This window comes from Sorex fumeus, unplaced genomic scaffold (genome assembly GCF_029834395.1).
Source record: "Sorex fumeus unplaced genomic scaffold, SorFum_2.1 ptg000155l, whole genome shotgun sequence".
NCBI lineage: Eukaryota > Metazoa > Chordata > Mammalia > Eulipotyphla > Soricidae > Sorex > Sorex fumeus.
Window position 1 is genome coordinate 15,001 of NW_026606212.1, and position 19,270 is coordinate 34,270.

The window sequence follows — 19,270 nt, forward strand, 5'->3', positions numbered from 1 at the left end:
ACCCCCACGCGAGGGGGAACACGGGGGCCAAAGCACCACCGGGCTCCGCACGGGCACACAGCCTCCCCTGGGGAGGGGCCCGAGGGGCCGGGGGGTCCGGGCCCGCGAGGGCCGGGGCAACGCAGCACACGCGCCGGGTGGGCTCCGAGGGGAAAACGCGAGAGGGAGGCGCCCGCCGCCGGGACCGACCGGGCCACCGGGAAAACTCTGCACGGGAATCCCACCGCCCAACGACCAAGGGCGGTCCCGCACCCACGCCCGGGACGCCGGCCGGCCCGACGGCCGACCCACCGACGCGCGCTCCACCACGGAAGCCACAGCCGCGCACGGCACCGCGGTGCCCCGACCGGCGGGGACCCGGATGGTCCAGCGCCAACCACCGACACCCGTTCCCCAGCCCCAACGCGAGGCAGGGAAGGCCGACGGCGCCCAGAGCCTCCACAAACCGCTCTTCCTCTTCCCTCTGCCCATCCGAGTCCTGCCGGAGGGTCCGGGTACCCAGACGGCAACGTCCAGTCACTCGGGGGCACGCCACCGCGCGGACCGCGCGAGAGCGTCTCGCTCGGCTGGGGGCCGAGAGCACGCACACCCCGAAGCCGGGCTCCGCAGCACCACCGCCGGCTGCGGCACACACAGACACGGGAGCGGACAGCGTGTCGTCCCCCCCCCACGGGAAGCACGGCTCCCGCGGGGCAGAGCGGGGGATCGCGCGGGCATAGGTCGGGTCCAGGAAGCGAGACCATACCCGCGCACACGCCCGTCTTCTCCGACCGCGCACACACGGGCCCATCCGAGCCCCGACCACCGACACGACGCCCCGACGCCGGGACGCCGGCTCGGCCCGGCGGGACCCTCCCCCGACGGGGGGAGGCGCGGGCCGCGGTAGGCAAAGAGCGAGGGCGCTCGGCACCCCCCCCCACGTCTGGGGGGAATGACGGCGGAAGCCTCTCCCCGCCACAGGGCGGCGGGGAAGGGCAGGCTCTGCTACCGGTGGCTGACAGCGCAGGTAGAGGAGGGGCAGCAGCTGGGGGATCCGGTACCCCAAAGGCACCCTCTCGGATCGCTAGAGAAGGAGTATTCTCCGCCGAGGGGGCGCCGCCCCCCGACCTAGGCCGGCTGCCCCGCTTCTCCGGGCTCCCCCGACTCGAGTGGGGGGGGTCTGCCGTAGTGGTCCGGTGGCCGAGCCCCGCCGAAGCAAGACCGACCAGAAGCGTGAGCGTCCGCGGTCAGGTCCGTTGTGTGCTGGGTCCGCGGGAGGGCCCGCCGCCCCTCCGCAGCACCCGGCAGACGGCCCCCGCCCACCACGGCGGGTGACCGGCTTCCGCCCCCGCAACGGGAGAGGAGCGGAAACCCCGGACAGAGCGAGAGAGAGCCCCCAAGGGGGGGGCCACCTCGTCTCCCAGAGCCCGGCACAACGACAACCCACCGCCGCCGCTCACGCGCCCGCGTGCGCGAGAGCCAGTTAATGCGAGGCACGCGGGCACGCGCCCGAGAAACGGAGGCCGCCCAACCGCCCACGACCCAAGCGGCGGGCCGCAAGGGGGCGAACGGCAAGGCGACTCCCGTGTGACAAACAACGACCGGCTCGACCCCCAGAGGGGAACACCACCGAACGAGGAGAGCCCCAAGAGGGCAGGACCGCGAAGCCAGGTGACGGGGAAACGGCACCACCGGCTCGGCCTCAGGCACCTGACAGGACGACCTGGAGCGCTCCAGGGGCACCACCGAGGGCCGGTTGAGGCACGGCAGCGCGCGCCACCGCCGGGCGGCCCCACCCCGCCGCGGGGAGGGGCCGGCTCGAGAGAACGGGAACCTGGGACGGTCCCGACAGAGCGAGGGTTGTCCACCGTGTCAGACGACCCCGAAAAGCCCACTCCCTGTGCACCAAGCAGGAGAGCGGCAAGAACGGGATCGGGCCGGGGTCCGCACCCCTGAACGCCCCGCCCCACCGCGAGGTGGGGGAGAAGCGAGAGGCCCGCTGGCAGAACGAGAAGAGCGGTCCCATTCACGTGGAATGTCCGTCCCTCGTCTGGCGCGGCTTAGGCCCGGCCCGGGAGAGCACACCAGCACCACATCGATCAGCAAGGAAAGGATGCGAGAAGCGAGCGGCCACCGGTCCCCCCGGACGAGGAGGGGACCGGACCCCGAAGGAGAGCGAGCAAAGGACAGCAACCCTCCGGAGAGGGGAGAGGCCCGTTTCAGCCTCTGCCCACCCTTCTGACCTCGGGGTGATTCCGGACCCCGACCGGACAACCCCCTCCAACGAGAGCGAGACTGCCTGACACGCAGCGGGCACGGGGGCCCGCGGGACTGGGGGAGGTCCGTTCACATCGGGGCCGCGGACGCCGGGCTGAACTCGGGCGCCTTAGGCCGGAGGTTGACAGCCACGGCTGGGACACTGCCCCCAGGTGCACGCGAGAGCCGGCGCACAGGGCCCAGGCGGGCGGCTCGAGCGGCGGGAGGCCAGGGAGGAAGTCCTCAAGACAGGCCCCGACCATCCCACACGCACCCGGGGGAACGACGGTCCCGATCCTCACGGCAGAGAGCCACCGAGAGAGAGCGTGTCAGCACACATCTCGCGGTCCAAACCGGTCCCGTCGCACGGGAAAAGGACCGATGTCGGAAACGGGACCGATCTGCATCTTCCCGCCGCACCTCTGGAACAGGGACCCGGCAACTGGCACCCAGGAGAGCCCCATCGCCCCGAGTCCCGGAGCTCCACGGGACAACTGGTCGACCCCGTGACTCGGCATGGTCGAAGCTGCGCCCGAAGCCACGCGACGACCCCACGGCGGCGGCGGCGGCGGCGGCGGCGGCGGCGGCGGCGGCCCGGAGGTCAAAGCCAGCTCGGGAAGGCTAAGGGGATAGAGTCAGAAGCCCAGAAACACCGCGGCGGGAAATCAAACAAAACTAAGTCCTCTTCCTTCTCGGGGCCGCGGACCAGGCGCCCCCACGGGCTCACGGCCGGACCCCGTCACCGTGCACCGATGCACCGCCCGCTGACCGGCCAAGGGCGGCACGCGTTCAGCCCGGCCATCGGCCCCGCTCCGAGACGCTGCGGACCGACCCTGGAGCTACGAGGCGCGGGCTCAAGCCGGCCGAGGGACGGGCCACGCGCCCGGGCCGCCCCGCGCTCGGGCCGGCCATCGGCCCCTCTCCGAGCCGCTGAGGACCCCGGAGCTGGCTACGCGGCACCCGCCGGCCAAAGGTCGGGCCACACGCCCGGGCCGCCCCGCTCTCGCGCCGGCCACCGGCCCCGCTCCGAGCCGCTGCGCACCCTGGAGCTAGCTACGCGGCACCCGCCGGCCGAGGGACGGGCCACGCGCCCGGGCCGCCTCGCGCTCGGGCCGGCCATCGGCCCCTCTCCGAGCCGCTGAGGACCCCGGAGCTGGCTACGCGGCACCCGCCGGCCGAGGGTCGGGCCACACGCCCGGGCCGCCCCCCTCTCGCGCCGGCCACCGGCCCCGCTCCCGAGCCGCCGAGGACCCTGGAGCTAGCTACGCGGCACCCGCCGGCAGAGTGCTGGTCGACCCGCCCCGGCAGCCAGGCCCGGCGCCGGCACCCGCCGGCGAAGGCAACACAGCCTCCCTCAAGAGCCTGCAGTTCCAAGCTCCACCGCCGGTCCTCGCGGGCTGGCGCCTCGACAGCGGGACCAATGTCGACTCGGACGCCGACATCCTGGAACGCCGCCTCGGGCAGTGAAACCGAAACGCTGCCGTCACCCCAGAGGAGCTCCGGCGCCATATAAAAGCGGACGGCAGGTGGCGCCCGAGCAACCTCAGCGGGATCGCCATCCCCCACCCCGCTCCGAACTGCTGCGGACCCTAGAGCTACACGACACGGGCTCAAGCGGGCACAAGGACGGCCACGGGCAAGGGCGTCCACGGGCTCGGGCAGCCATAGACCCAACTCGCTCCGGGCCGCTGCCGGCCCCGGGGCTTAGCTCCGCGGCACCCGCCGGCCGAGGGCCGGGCCCCGCTCCGGGCCGCTGCCGACCACGGGCCTTAGCTCCGCGGCACCCGCCGGCCGAGCGCCGGGCCGCGCGCCCGGGCCGCCCCGCGCCCGGCCCGGCCCTCGGCCCCGCTCCGGGCCGCTGCCGGCCCCGGGGCTTAGCTCCGCGGCACCCGCCGGCCGAGGACCGGGCCACGCGCCCGGGCCGCCCCGCGCCCGGCCCGGCCCTCGGCCCCGCTCCGGGCCGCTGCCAACCCCGGGGCTTAGCTCCGCGGCACCCGCCGGCCGAGGGCCGGGCCGCGCGCCCGGGCCGCCCCGCGCCCGGCCCGGCCCTCGGCCCCGCTCCGGGCCGCTGCCGGCCCCGGGGCTTAGCGCCGCGGCACCCGCCGGCCGAGGACCGGGCCACGCGCCCGGGCCGCCCCGCGCCCGGCCCGGCCCTCGGCCCCGCTCCGGGCCGCTGCCAACCCCGGGGCTTAGCTCCGCGGCACCCGCCGGCCGAGGGCCGGGCCGCGCGCCCGGGCCGCCCCGCGCCTGGCCCGGCCCTCGGCCCCGCTCCGGGCCGCTGCCGGCCCCGGGGCTTAGCTCCGCGTCACCCGCCGGCCGAGCGCCGGGCCGCGCGCCCGGACCGCCCCGCGCCCGGCCCGGCCCGGCCCGGCCCGGCCCTCGGCCCCGCTCCGGGCCGCTTGCCGACCCTGGAGCTACGGCGCCACCCGCCGCCGGGGTGCTGGTCGACCCGCCCGGGCAGCCAGCCCCGGCGCCGGCACCCGGCTGCGAAGGCAACACGGCCTCCCTCAAGAACCTGCAGTTCCAATCTCCACCGTCGCTCCTCGCGAGGTGGCGCCTTGACAGCGGGCCCGAAGTCGACTCGGACGCCGACATCCTGGAACGCCGCCTCGGGCAGTGCGAGCGAATCGCTCCCGTCAGCCCAGAGGAGCTCCGGCGCCGTAGAAAAGCGGACGGCAGGTGGCGCCCGAGCAACCTCAGCGCGATCGATCGCCACCCCGCCCCGCGCGACTCCTGTGGAGGGAAACTAAATCCCACCGCCCCTCCCTCCCCTCGAGAAACAGGCAGGGCCGTTGGGGATGGAGAGGAGGACAATTCCCCCCCACCCCCACAAAAACTAAAACCACCCCCCACCACTCAGTGCGTGTGTTTGAGCGCGCGGGCCCGCCTGCCTGTTCTGTGTCTGTGTGCGTGCGTCCGTGTCCATCTCCGTCTCCCTCTCGGCCTCTGCGTGCCTGTTTGGGGTTCACAGCGGACTGGATGGACAAGGCACCCAGAGCTCAGAAGATCCACCCAATCCCGATGAACTTGACGAAAAGACCGGGGAGGACCCGTCCGTCTGTCAGGGGCCAACCTCCTTGGAGGAATAGGCGACGCAACCCGAGAGAGAGAGAGAGAGAGAGAGAGAGAGAGAGAGAGAGAGAGAGAGAGAGAGAAAGAGCGTTCCGGTTCGTTGTTCCCCGGCTCCCTCCCTGGGGACAACAAGAAGATGCGGCGGCGGTGGCGGTGGCGTGAGACATGAAGCGGCTCTAGGAAATCATCGGAGCTGGGTCCGCAGAAAGGAGCGGTTCGGGTTCGCCCCGGCGGAGTTTCGTGGAGATTTCCACCAAGGAACCGGCACCGTGGCCCTCTCGGGCGAACGGGCACCCTCGGGAACGAGCACACCCTCGTCGTGGCCACTCGCGAAGCTAAATGCAGGACGTTGTGCAGTGTGGCGCGGCGGCGGCGGCGGCGGCGGCGGCGCCCACATCGAGAGAGCGCACGACCACCCGCTCGTTTCTCTTCACCATTTCCCGAATCGGTCACTGTGAAGCGGTGGTGTTGCGGGGGCGGGCGGGCGTGAGTGAGTGGGTGGGTGGGTGCGTGCGCGAGTGCGTGTTTCACGTGGCTTAATGCGTTTTAAAACGACCTCGAGATGGAGCCGTGACACCACGAACCTAAGGGACACGTGAGGCTGGGGACATAGCCGAGGGGTCCGGGTCCGGATGGCAGAAAAAAAAAAAATAGAACGGGAGTCAAGTCAGGCACCTGTGCCACACGTGAACTATGGGCAGCTTGCACCCCGTGACCCCGGTTGGAATCTCTGGAGATGGACACGGAGGGAAGACGGAGGGATGGGGAGGGACGGGGGGAGGGAAGAAAGTTTTGTCCGTTTGTCCCTGTACTTCACGGCGATTCATTCAAGACGTTTATAAAAAAAAAATACATATATATGTACACATATATATAATATACACGCATACATATGTACGTACGTACGTACGTGTGTACGTATGTATAAAAAGAAAAACAAGCAACCGTAAGCGAGCGAGCGAGCGAGCGAGCAAGCAAGCAAGCAAGCAAGCAAAAGCCAAGAAGGAAGCAAGCAAGCATGCAAGCGAGCCAGCCAGCAAAAAGAGTACGTACGAGTCCGTGGATAGACGCGCAGCGCGTCTCATGCTAAGTGAAATGAGTCAGAAAGAGAGGGACAGCCGGAGAAGGGACTGCACTCGTGGGTGGAGGGTCCAACCACATCCCATGAGGCTCGCACCTAAGGAGAGCAGATACACGGCCGGCCGGCACGAGAAGATTGCTCCCTAGCTGGAAGCCTGCCTCATGAGCCAAGGGGAGAAGGCAGCTGGAAGAGAGAAGGGAAGTTTCTCTTGACAGGGGTGCCTGTCAAGAGGTGGCACGTTCGCCCTGGAGGGAGGGGCGGAGGAGTTGAAGCCGGCAAGGCAGGCGGGCCCCCCCCCCCCCCCCCCCCCCCCCCGCTGCGGCGGCGGCTTGAGTGGCAGGGAAACGCCCTGCCGCTTTGCTAGCGCTCCAGCCTCCAAATCCCCGCAAACCCTCCAAATCCTTTTCGTGTCCCTCTTCCCTCCCTCACGGCCGTGAATAGGGAATAGGGACACGAAAAGGATTTGGAGAATTCGCTGCTGGTCCGAATGATGTCCGTTTCAGCCTGGTGGAGCCAGTATGGAGACTTCTCAGTCCGTGGAAAGGCGAGCTGCTTGGCCTGAGTATGGCTGGCCTTGGGTGGCTGTGGACCCAGGTTCGGTCCCTGGCACTCCAAGGGGTCATGGAAATCACTCATTCAGCAAGAAAGAGTACGTATTTATTTAAATAAATAACGAATACGACCACGACCACGACCATCCTGTTGTTCGTCGCTTGCCTGGAGCAGGCCCCACCCTGAGATTTTGAAACAGTGCCCTATTCAAGGCTGTTTCAGGCTTAGGAGAATGAGACTACAAAAAATAATGACTACATTTAAAAAAAAAAAAAACAAGTGAGTTCATGTCAATAAGCAAGCCAGTCAAGCCAGCAGAGCAAGCCAGCAAGCAAGCAAGCAAGGAAGCAAGCAAGCGAGCGAGCGAGCGAGCGAGCGAGCGAGCGAGCGAGCAAGCAAGCAAGCAAGCAAGCAAGCAAGCCAGCCGACAAGCAAGCAGGCAACAAGCAAGCGAGCGACAGAGTCCACCCTGACCACCGACCGAACCAAATAGAGGAGCAAGCAGGGCCTGGATAGGGGCGGTGGAGAATGAGACCCATCCTTATGACTGGTATTTGGCCTATTGGGTACGAAGGATCTTGGATCCCGAAGAAAATGATGGCTCGAGGAACCGGTCGGGATGGGAGATGTGTGCTGAAAGTAGAAAAAGGGCCAAACATGATGACCTCTCAGTGTCTGTATTGCAAAGCATAAACCCCGAAAAGAGGGGAGAGGGAGAGGGAGAGGGTGAGGGAGAGAGAATGGGGAATATGTGTCTGCCACAGAGGCAGGGAGGCAGGGGGAGGGTGTGTGCCTCTGTGTGTGTGTGTGTGTGTGTGTGTGTGTGTGTGTGTGTGTGTAGGCGGGGTTATAATGCCCGGGATATTGGTGGTGGGAAATGTGCACTGGTGGAGGGATGGGTGTTTGATCATTGTGTGACTGTCCCCCAAACATGAAAGCTTGTAAAGATCTCACAGGTGAGTCAATAAAATTTAAAAAAAAAAAAGTGCCATGGTTTCCTTCCCCCCCCCACCCCCCCCCCGGGGAATTTTATCAATGATACGTGTTTTCTGTTCACAGTACTTTGAAGCTACTGCATCTTCACCAAAGCTCCTTCACCACCACCACCACCACCACCACCACCACCACCACCACCACCGCCCTCGCACCCCCCCCCCCCCCGCCCCACCTCTCCCCAGGCTTTGTGTCACTTGATCAGCCCACGGGGGAGGGGGAGGCGTGGGGGGGGCGGAGGGGGCGGAGGGGGCGGGTCTTTACATCGAGAAAACCAGGGCCGCAGAGTCAAGGAGGATTGATTTGGCCTCCACGAAGGCTGTTTCTTGAAGTGCCCAGGAAGGAGGGAGGAGTTTTCTCCCGAGCCGCGGTTTTCCCTTTCTCTTGCTCCCCTTTCTCCTGCTCCCCTCCCCCGCCCGCCAGCGACAAGCTGAAAGAGGTCACCCACCCTACCACCTCCCATTCCAACCCCACCTCTGAGGTGCTTGTCCAAAGCCTACACCCACCCAAGAGCGCTTAGCAGATCTTATCTCCAAGGAAGATACCGACAGAGAGCGGCATCTCTTCCTCTTCCCCCGCCCTCACCCTCTGGGCGGGCTGGACGGTCGTGGGGGGGGCGGGGCGGGGCGGGGCGGGGCGGGGCGGAACGGCGGGAGCCCGGGAGCCCCGGAGCCCCGGAGCCCCGGAGCCCCCCCGGGCGGGCGGCAATTGTCATGCAAAAAGAGGCGACCGGGCCCGCCGGCTTGGAGTCAGGTTCCCTCTGGCCTCTGAGCACACGGATCTTTGTGATTGATTGATTGATTGATTTTTTTGAAGGAAAATGAAACCAAAACCCTGGTTCAAGGACCACAACTCCCGGGAAGCTCTGGGGCCGCCACGACCATGGCCACCGCCCACCGAGATGGTTCCCGCCGCCTTCCCCTCCCCTCCCCTCCCCTCCCCTCCCCGCCGTGTCCGTTCCTTCCTGTCCGTTCTCGTTCTCCTTCTCTCCCCCACCGCCACCCCCACCCGAAAAGCGCCCCCCCCCCCCCCCCCGCCACCCTCCGGCTAGAGAATTCGGGCGGGGGTTTCCTAGGAAAGTCCTGCAAGCATCTCAGATAGATTTAAAAGAGAGGCTTCAGCTTGATCGCAGGCACTGGCTTTCATCCCCCGCCACCCCCCCCCCCCCCGCCCGCCCCCAACACACACTTGCAGCAAAAGCAAGCCAAAGAAAGCAAAAGCATGCGCCCTTTGATTCCAAGACTTAGAGTACGAGTGTGACTGATCTTTCTCCCCAACCTTTGCCTGAAGTTTGTTTCTATGAGTCCATTGGCATGTCCTTCGAAAAAAATAAAATGAGATTAAAATAATTCGACAATGAAGAAAGAAAGAAAGAAAGAAAGAAAGAAAGAAAGAAAGAAAGAAAAGCAAGCAGGCAAGCAAGCTCGCTTGCCTTGAGCAGGCCCCAGCCTGAGATTTTTTAAAAAGTGCCATATTCAAGGCTGTGTCGGGCTTAGGGGAATGAGACCCATCCTTGTGACTGGTATTTGACATATATTTGGGTACGCCACGGGGAGTTTGCCAGACTCTGTGGTGTGGGCAGATGACATTCGGTAGCCTGCCGGTTTGTCCAAAAAATAATGACTACATTTAAAAAAAAAAATGTGAGTTCATGTCAATAAGCAAGCCAGCAAAGCCAGCAGAGCGAGCGAGCGAGCGAGCAAGCAAGCAAGCAAGCAAGCTCGCTTGCCTTGAGCAGGCCCCAGCCTGAGATTTTTTAAAAAGTGCCATATTCAAGGCTGTGTCAGGCTTAGGGGAATGAGACCCATCCTTGTGACTGGTATTTGACATATATTTGGGTACGCCACGGGGAGTTTGCCAGACTCTGCGGTGTGGGCAGATGACATTCGGTAGCCTGCCGGTTTGTCCAAAAAAATAATGACTACATTTAAAAAAAAAAAATGTGAGTTCATGTTAATAAGCAAGCCAGCAAAGCCAGCAAAGCCAGCAGAGCGAGCAAGCGAGTAAGCAAGCAAGCAAGCAAGCAAGCAAGCAAGCAAGCAAGCAAGCAAGCAAGCAAACCAGCAAGCAAGCAAACAAGCAAGCAAGCAAGCAAGCAAGCAAGCAAAAACAAGCAAGCAAAAGCAAGCAAGCAAAAGCAAGCAAGCAAGCAAGCAAGCAAGCAAGCAAGCAAGCTAGCAAGCAAGCAAGCAAGCTAGCAAGCTAGCCGACAAGCAGGCAACAAGCAAGCGAGCGACAGAGTCCACCCTGAACACCGACAGAACAAAATAGAGAAGCAGGGCCTGGATAGGGGCGGTGGAGCATGGGCACGGGTGGAGGGATGGGTACTGGATGATGGTATGTCGCCGATCATGGTAAGACAGACACGTGAGCACGAAAATTTGTCAGTCTGTCCCTGTCCCTCCAGCTTGTCCCTTCGCGAAAAAATTAAAAAAAAAAAAAAAAAAAAAAAAAAAAGAGGAAAGCCAGCCGGCCGGCAAGGAAAAGAGTACATCCTGAGGAGGTAGCGACAGGACCAAAAAGAAAATTTTGTATTAAAAAAAAGATTTATTAAAGAAATAGGAGAGACATGGGGAGGGGGGGCGTTTCGGTCCGCCCTTCACGCCCTACCGAGGCCACCAGTTGCCCCCCCACTAGTGGCTCTCCAGCACGGCCACGACTCCAGAGCACAGAAACCAATTTCTTAACTATCTGACTTTCAGTAGAAATACTTCCAGGGTCAATAAGTAAAATAGCAGAACTCCAAAACCAACATTTAATTCTTGAACCCAGCTGTAGAAAGCAAATCACTTCACAATGCTTTTTCGGCATGCATGTCTGATTGGGGCGGGGGGGGGGGGGGGGTAAACTCTAAATCATAGTGGTGAATCTTTTATTGAAACAATGAATCTAATCAAAGCAGATAGAGTGTTAACCTAGAATTCATCTGCCCCACAGGGACTGGGAGGGGTGGGGGTGGGGTTTTATTGGGATTCTTCATGGTAAAAAATAAGTATTGTTACAGCGAAATGTGTTTGATATTTGCATGACTGAGACCTAAACCTGAAAGCTTTGTAACCTTTCCCACGGTGATTCAATAAATAAATAAAATAAAATAAAATAAAGAGATAGGAGAGAGAGAGAGAGAGAGAGAGAGAGAGAGAGAGAGAGAGAGAGAGAGAGAGAGAGAAGCCAGCCTGCCAGCCAAACAGTACATCCCGAGCGCCGACAGGACCAAAGAAGAAAGCAGGGAGGGCCTAGATCTTGTTGGTGGAGCACGGGCACGGGTGGACGGACGGGTACTCACTCACTCACTCACTCACTCACTCACTCATTCACTCCCGGGGTCATGGTCTGACAAACCCGGGAGCACGAAAGTTTGTCGGTCTGTCCTTGTGCCTCCCCGGTGATCCATCGTGAAAAAAATTTATTAAAAAAAAAATGATAAAAAAAAAAAAAAGAGGAAAGCCAGCCGGCCGGCCAGCAAGCCGGCAAGGAAAAGAGTACATCCTGAGGAGATACCGACAGGACCAAATAGAGAATTATATACATAAAAAAGCTATTTATTAAAAAAATAGGTTTAAGGGAGGGAGGGAGGGAGGGAGGGAGGGAGGGAGGGAGGGAGGGAGGGAGGGGAAGGGAGAGAGAGAGAGAGAGAGAGAGAGAGAGAGAGAGAGAGAGAGAGAGAGAGAGAGAGAGAGAGAGAGAGAAGCCAGCCGGGCAGGCAAAGAGTACATCCCGAGCGCACACAGGACCAAAGAGGCAAAGCAGGGCCTGGATGTTGCTGGTGGAGCACGGGCACGGTTGGACGGACGGGTACGCACTCACTCCCTCCCGGGTCATGGTCTGACGGACCCGGGAGCACGAAAGTTTGTCAGTCTGTCCCTGTGCCTCCCGGTGATCCATCGTGAAAAAAAAAATTATTTAAAAAAATTATATAAAAAAAAAAGAAAAAGAGGAAAGCCAGCCGGCCGGCCAGCCAGCCAGCCAGCCAGCCAGCAAGCCGGCAAGGAAAAGAGTGCATCCTGACTCATGGAATCGTGTCATAATGACTACATTAAAAAAAAAAAAAAAATACGTGAGTTGATGTCAATAAGCAAGCCAGCAAAGCTAAGAAAGCGAGCAAGCAAGCAAGCGAGCTAGCAAGCCAGCAAGCTAGCAAGCCAGCAAGCTAGCCAGCCAACAAGCAAGCAACAAACAAGCAAGCAAGCGAGCGACAGAGTCCACCCTGAACACCGACAGAACAAAATAGAGAAGCAGGGCCTGGATAGGGGCGGTGGAGCATGGGCACGGGTGGAGGGATGGGTACTGGATGATGGTATGTCGCCGATCATGGTAAGACAGACACGTGAGCACGAAAATTTGTCAGTCTGTCCCTGTCCCTCCAGCTTGTCCCTTCGCGAAAAAATTTAAAAAAAAAAAAAAAAAAAAAAAGAGGAAAGCCAGCCGGCCGGCCAGCAAGCCGGCAAGGAAAAGAGTACATCCTGAGGAGATACCGACAGGACCAAATAGAGAATTATATACATAAAAAAGCTATTTATTAAAAAAATAGGTTTATGAGAGGGAGGGAGGGAGGGAGGGAGGGAGGGAGGGAGGGAGGGAGAGAGAGAGAGAGAGAGAGAGAGAGAGAGAGAGAGAGAGAGAGAGAGAGAGAGAAGCCAGCCTGCCAAAGAGAAGCCAGCCTGCCAACCAAAAAGCACATCCCGAGCGCACACAGGACCAAAGAGGCAAAGCAGGGCCTGGATGTTGCTGGTGGAGCACGGGCACGGTTGGACGGACGGGTACGCACTCCCTCCCTCCCGGGGTCATGGTCTGACGGACCCGGGAGCACGAAAGTTTGTCAGTCTGTCCCTGTGCCTCCCGGTGATCCATCGTGAAAAAAAATTATTTAAAAAAATATATAAAAAAAAAAGAAAAAGAGGAAAGCCAGCCAGCCAGCCAGCCAGCCAGCCAGCCAGCCAGCCAGCCAGCCAGCCAGCCGGCAAGCCGGCAAGGAAAAGAGTGCATCCTGACTCATGGAATCGTGTCATAATGACTACATTAAAAAAAAAAAAAATACGTGAGTTCATGTCAATAAGCAAGCCAGCAAAGCCAAGAAAGCGAGCAAGCAAGCGAGCTAGCAAGCTAGCAAGCTAGCTAGCCAGCAAGCTAGCCAGCCAACAAGCAAGCAACAAACCAGCAAGCGAGCGACAGAGTCCACCCTGAACACCGACAGAACAAAACAGAGAAGCAGGGCCTGGATAGGGGCGGTGGAGCATGGGCACGGGTGGAGGGATGGGTACTGGATGATGGTATGTCGCCGATCATGGTAAGACAGACACGTGAGCACGAAAGTTTGTCAGTCTGTCCCTGTCCCTCCAGCTTGTCCCTTCGTGAAAAAATTAAAAAAAAAAAAAAAAAGAGGAAAGCCAGCCAGTCAGACAGCAAGCCGGCAAGGAAAAGAGTACATCCTGAGGAGGTACCGACAGGACCAAAAAGAGAAATATATATATATATATATATATATATATATATATATATATATATACACATATATGTGTGTGTATATATATGTGTGTGTGTGTGTGATTTATTAAAAAAATAAATTTATGAGAGAGAGAGAGAGAGAGAGAGAGAGAGAGAGAGAGAGAAGCCAGCCAGCAGGCCGGCCGGCCAGCCAGCCAGCCAAAGAGTACATCCCGAGCGCCGACAGGACCAAAGAGAAAAGCAGGGCCTGGATCTGGATCTTGCTGGTGGAGCCACGGCACGGGTGGACGGACGGGTACGCACTCACTCCCTCCCGGGTCATGGTCTGACGGACCCGGGAGCACGAAAGTTTGTCAGTCTGTCCCTGTGCCTCCCGGTGATCCATCGTGAAGAAATTGATTTAAAAAAAAAAAAAAAAAAAAAAAAAAAAAAAAAGAGGAAAAGCCAGCCGGCACAAGAGCACATCCTGAGTAGTACAGACAGGACAAAATGGAAAAGTTTTTTTTTTTTTCTTTGCAAAATAGAAAAGCTGCGTGAGTGAGGTACCGGGAGGAAGGGAGGAAGCATGAAGTGGGTGTCGACAGGGAGGAATGCCCGTCCCTTGAAATCGGGGTGCAGTGTTCAAGGGCCTGGCGCAGTCACTTAGCTCGGGCCTCTTCTCCTGGTGCCGCCACACTCTCCGCCTCCCTCCCAGGGAAAGTGCTCTATGCTGAAGCCCCGTGGCACTGTTCCCCGGGCCACGCGCTCGCCTCCTCGCCCCCCACTGCCCCCCGCCCTTCCATGAACTCATTCGTGGACAATCCCTCAGTCAGGCAGGTCAGGTAGGTCCCGTTGGTTTCTTGAATTCAGAATGCCATCTCACTCCCCTTTGGACCCCAAATAGGAGTCGGCCTCCCACGCAGCACTCCCTCGGAGTTCTTCTCGAGAAAGGAAACCTCTGGGATTCCTCCCTCCCTCCCTCCCTCCCTCCCTCCCTCCCTCCCTCCCTCCCCCCCCCCCCTCCAGAGACTCCCCCTCTCCCCAACCAACCCCTGGCGGCGCGGATGATGACTCGGACTACACGAATGATCGATTTATGGATTGATTTATTGATTTCTTGGGGTGGGGGTGGGGGTGGGGGTGGGGGTGGGGGTGGGACCGAAAGCCGGGCGTGCCTGTACTGGTCTAACCGGTTTCGAGGCCGAGTCCGTCTTCCTGTAGAGCCGGAGAGGGCGGGTGGACCACAACTCCCAGAGTGCTCCACGTCGTCGCCGCCGCCGCCGCCGCCGCCGCCGCCGCCGCCGCCGCCGCCGCCGCCGCCGCCGCCCCAAAGGGGGGGGGGGGGGGGAAATGAATGAATGAACGAATCAATAGATAAAATAAAATCAAATAAAAATCAAGCAAAACAGAAACCAAAGGACTTTCTCAGAGAGCTGGTCATTGTCATACAGTCGCGCGCGCTCGACCGCTCAGGGAGTGAAATGAAAACAACTCCGCCGCCACCCCGACCCCGACCCCGACCCCGACCCCGACCCCGACCCCGACCCCGACCCCGATCCCGATCCTCGATCCGTACCTTACCGTACCTTACCGTGCCTTACCGTGCCTTACCGTACCGGTCTGTCCCCGCCCCTCCCCCTCCTGGAATACTGCCCGCAGGCGGCCTCCCTGCCGCCCCCTCCCCCACCGATGGGGGTGGGGAAGAAATAGAAAAGCGGCCACGAGGGGGCAGAAAGGTGCAGGAAGGGGAGGGGGGAAGGGAAAAAAAAGAGCTGCAGGAAGAACTAGAAAAAAAAAACAAACCAAAAAACAAAAGGCGCAGGAAGGACAGGGGGGAGGGGAGCCGCCAGTCGTCAGCCGCCGCTCCAAAGACAGGGGCGCCGGCCGGCCGGCCTGGAGATCCGAGTGCCAGGGGGCGGGGCGGGGCGGGGCGGGGCGGGGCGGGGCGGGGCGGGGCGGGGCGGGGCGGGGCGGGGCGGGGCGAGGCGAGGCGGGGCGGGGCGGGGCGAGGCGGGGCGAGGCGGGGCGGGGCGGGGCGAGGCGGGGCGAGGCGGGGCGAGGCGGGGCGAGGCGGGGCGAGGCGGGGCGAGGCGGGGCGGGGCGGGGCGGGGCGGGGCGGGGCGGGGCGGGGCGAGGCGGGGCGGGGCGGGGCGGGGCGGGGCGGGGCGGGGCGGGGCGGGGCGAGGCGGGGCGGGGCGGGGCGGGGCGGGGCGGGGCGAGGCGAGGCGAGGCGGGGCGGGGCGGGGCGGGGCGGGGCGGGGCGGGGCGGGGCGGGGCGGGGCGGGGCGAGGCGAGGCGAGGCGAGGCGAGGCGAGGCGAGGCGAGGCGAGGCGAGGCGAGGCGAGGCGAGGCGAGGCGAGGCGGTCTGCGCAGGGATGGATCTCCAGCGGGAGGAGAGGACGTGCGAAAGTGATGCAGAGAACCTCAGGAGCGAGCAGAGCGCGGAGCGCAGAGCCTGGAGCCCCGGAGGTTGAGTAGCCGGAACAGCCAAGCGGAGGCTCGTTGAAATATAAAATGTACCAGGGAGGAAGAGGGAGAGGGAGACGGAGAGGGAGAGGGAGAGGGAGAGAGAGAGAGAGAGAGAGAGAGAGGAGAGAGACGGGATTTCGGTGCTCGGTGGTGGTGGTGGTGGAGGAGGAAAATGGGCACTGGTGAAGGGACGGGACGGGGGCGGAGGGAGAGAGAGGGGGAGAGAGAGAGGAGAGAGAGAGAGAGAGAGAGAGAGAGAGAGAGACGGGATTTCGGTGCTCGGTGGTGGTGGTGGTGGTGGTGGTGGTGGTGGTGGTGGTGGAGGAGGAGGAGGAGGAGGAAAATGGACACTGGTGAAGGGACGAGTGTTTCATCATTGCATGACTGAGATTTCAACCCGAAAGCTTTGTAACTGTTTCTCACGGTGATTCAAGAAATAAAATTATAAAAGATGAAAAAAATAGAACCACTGGGTGAGGTTTAAAGGCAAAAAATCCAAAACAAATAAAACCTCTATTGCATTATTGCAAAGCTTCATAACCAATGTAGCCTAAAATGAATACCTTCAGTGATTCTCCATAGATATTTGACAAGACAAAAATAAAGGGACACCATGCAGTACAGACACCATCAATCCATAAAATCTGGGAAAGAAACTGGAAGTTGCTATATTATTAACCCAAAATTAACAGAACCAACGATGTTTATAAGCACCAACTCCTGTACGTTTGAAGCACACGTGTCCTCAGGTTGATTTTTCTGGAAAAACAACTTGAGCAAGAACGTTACTTTTAGCCTACATAAGCCCCAATAGCAGTCCTTGACTTTAGAATCTATGGTAGGGAATTCAAACGGTCTATACAGGAATCATGGTTGCTTTGCAGGATATCCAAATAATACATCGTACTGTGAATATTCTGTAATACGAGGTTGTAAGTCAGTAAACTGTAGATTGGAGAGAGAGCCCTGGGGCAAGGCTGATGCCTAGCAAGCAGCAAACCCAGAGTCTTTTCCCTGGCACTTCATCTGGTCCCTAGCATCCCCTCCAGGAGTGATGCCTGCGCAGTTAGGAGGAGCCTCAGCACTGCTGGATATGGTTCCCAACTCCCTTGACAAATACAAGCACCCATTTCGTGGAATATAATATGAATGGTCACGGTCCTCCCGTTGTTCATTGATTTGCTCGAGCGGGCCCAGTAACGTCTCCATCGTGAGACTTCTTGTTACTGCGTTGGGCATATTGAATACGTCACGGGTACCTTGCCAGGCTTTACGTGCGAGCGAGATACTCTCCGTAGCTTGCCAGGCTCTCCGAGAGGGGCAGAGGAATCGAACTTGGGTTGGCCATGTTGGCTGCGTGCAAGGCAAACGCCCTACCCGCTGTGCTATTGTTCCATCCCATATATATATATATTTATATATATATGTATACACACACACACACACACACACACACATATATATATATATATACAGGAGATTGATATCCAAGACTAGGAAAATGGAGGCCAGGAGGACTGGTCAATGGTAGGAAGCTCCCACAAGCATCGGGGACAGAGTGTAGTTAGGATAGAGTAGGGACCAGTCTGGCAATAATGCTTGGAAATGGTTGGAAATCACTTTGGACGGGAACTGGGTGTTGAAAGTAGGTAAAGAGATACACATAATAACCTTTCAGAATCTGTATTGTAAACCAAAAGGCGTGTGTGTGAGAGAGATGGGGAGACAGAAAACAGGGAGAGAGGGAGGAGAGAGACAGAGCACTGCAGAAAGGAGGAGGGAGAGAAAGGTGCCTTGCCTGCCTGGGGGAGTAGGGAGACTGGGAACATTCGTGGTGAGCGATGTACACTGGTGAAGGGACAGGTGTTGGAACATGATGAGACAAAAGTATATGGAAGCTGGCAGTTTTCAAAGGAACTTTCTTAGTTCTATTCAAGGAAAATACAAAGAACCAGTAAAAATAAAAATTCACTTTCCAGAAAATGTTTCTAGTCATTGTAAATAATAGTAAATCCACAATTTTTTGAGAGACTCTTTTCTTAAAGAATGCCCGAACTGCAATACATACAACATTCAAAGTTATACAGATATTCAGATCGCCATTTTCCTTACAATTGTTAAAAAAAAAACAAGGAAAATTTAAGCCTCCAATTTTAATAGATTATATTATGACCTATATAACAGCCTAACCTGTTGGAAAAAACTTTTATATCCAACAAACAAACGTAGACTATGACTCAAAATAAAATCACAACATAGAGCAAGAACTTTACTTTGCATTTGTTAGTATAATAGGGTACAAATTCACATGCTTGCAAAAGTGGAGATGAAACAACAATCAGCAAACTTGTAGGTCACCAGGAAGCTGAAGGTTTGGGAAAAAAGAAGCTATTTCCACTTTAATCTTGTTCCTTGAGTAGTGGCATGGGAGGAAACTCAAGAACAAAAAATGAGAGCAACCAAGGATAATTTACTAAAATTCACCTGCGATAGCACAGTGGTAGGGCGTTTGCCTTGTACACAGCCAACATGGCCGATCCGAGTTCGATTCCTCCGCCCCTCTCGGAGAGCCTGGCAAGCTCCCCTTGACGTATTCGATATGCCAAACACAGTAACAACAAAGTCTCCAATAGAGACGTTACTGGGCCCGCTCAAGCAAATCGATGAACAACGGGAGGACAGTGATGACAGTGACACCTTAAAAAAAAGATTGAATCTGGGGCTGGTGCAGTAGCACAGCGGGTAGAGCATTTGCCTTGCACGCGGCTGACCCAGGTTCGAGTCCCAGCATCCCAGATGGTCCCCTGAGTACCGCCATGGGTAATTCCTGAGTGCAGAGCCAGGAGTAAACCCTGTGCATTGCTGGGTGTGATCCAAAAAACCAAATCCCCACAACCCCCCCCCCCCCAAAAAAAAGATTGAATCTGCCATCTTGGATCTCTGCACCTGGTGTAACTCCCATATACAGTCTTTGGCCTAAGTTAAATAACATATTCCCCATTCAGATACCACGTAATTTTGAATTGATAGGCCATACAAATACAAACTGGCTGTGGCTAGTCAGTGACTTGTAGCTAAATATCAGATAAGAATTAACATAGAACTCTGAAAGGGAAGGGGGAAGATACGATAAAAAGAACGGAATTTTAAACTATCACACAGTATTTAATCACCTTTATGGGGAAAAAGTGATTAGGGTAAAAAAGTGGGACAATAGAAAAGACAGGGGTATTTTGAAATGTTTACTAATTACCGTAAATATATTTGTAATTGAGGTAACTGCTATAACTTCAAGCCCCATTCGTATCCTTTTTTGTTTTTCACAGTAAGCATTCCAGGTATCTTCGTTAAACCCATAATTAAAATAACCAGAAAGGTCAGCGCCTAAAAAGAAGACACAACTTTTGTATGCAACTATTTCAATCCTATTTTTATGCAGCAAAT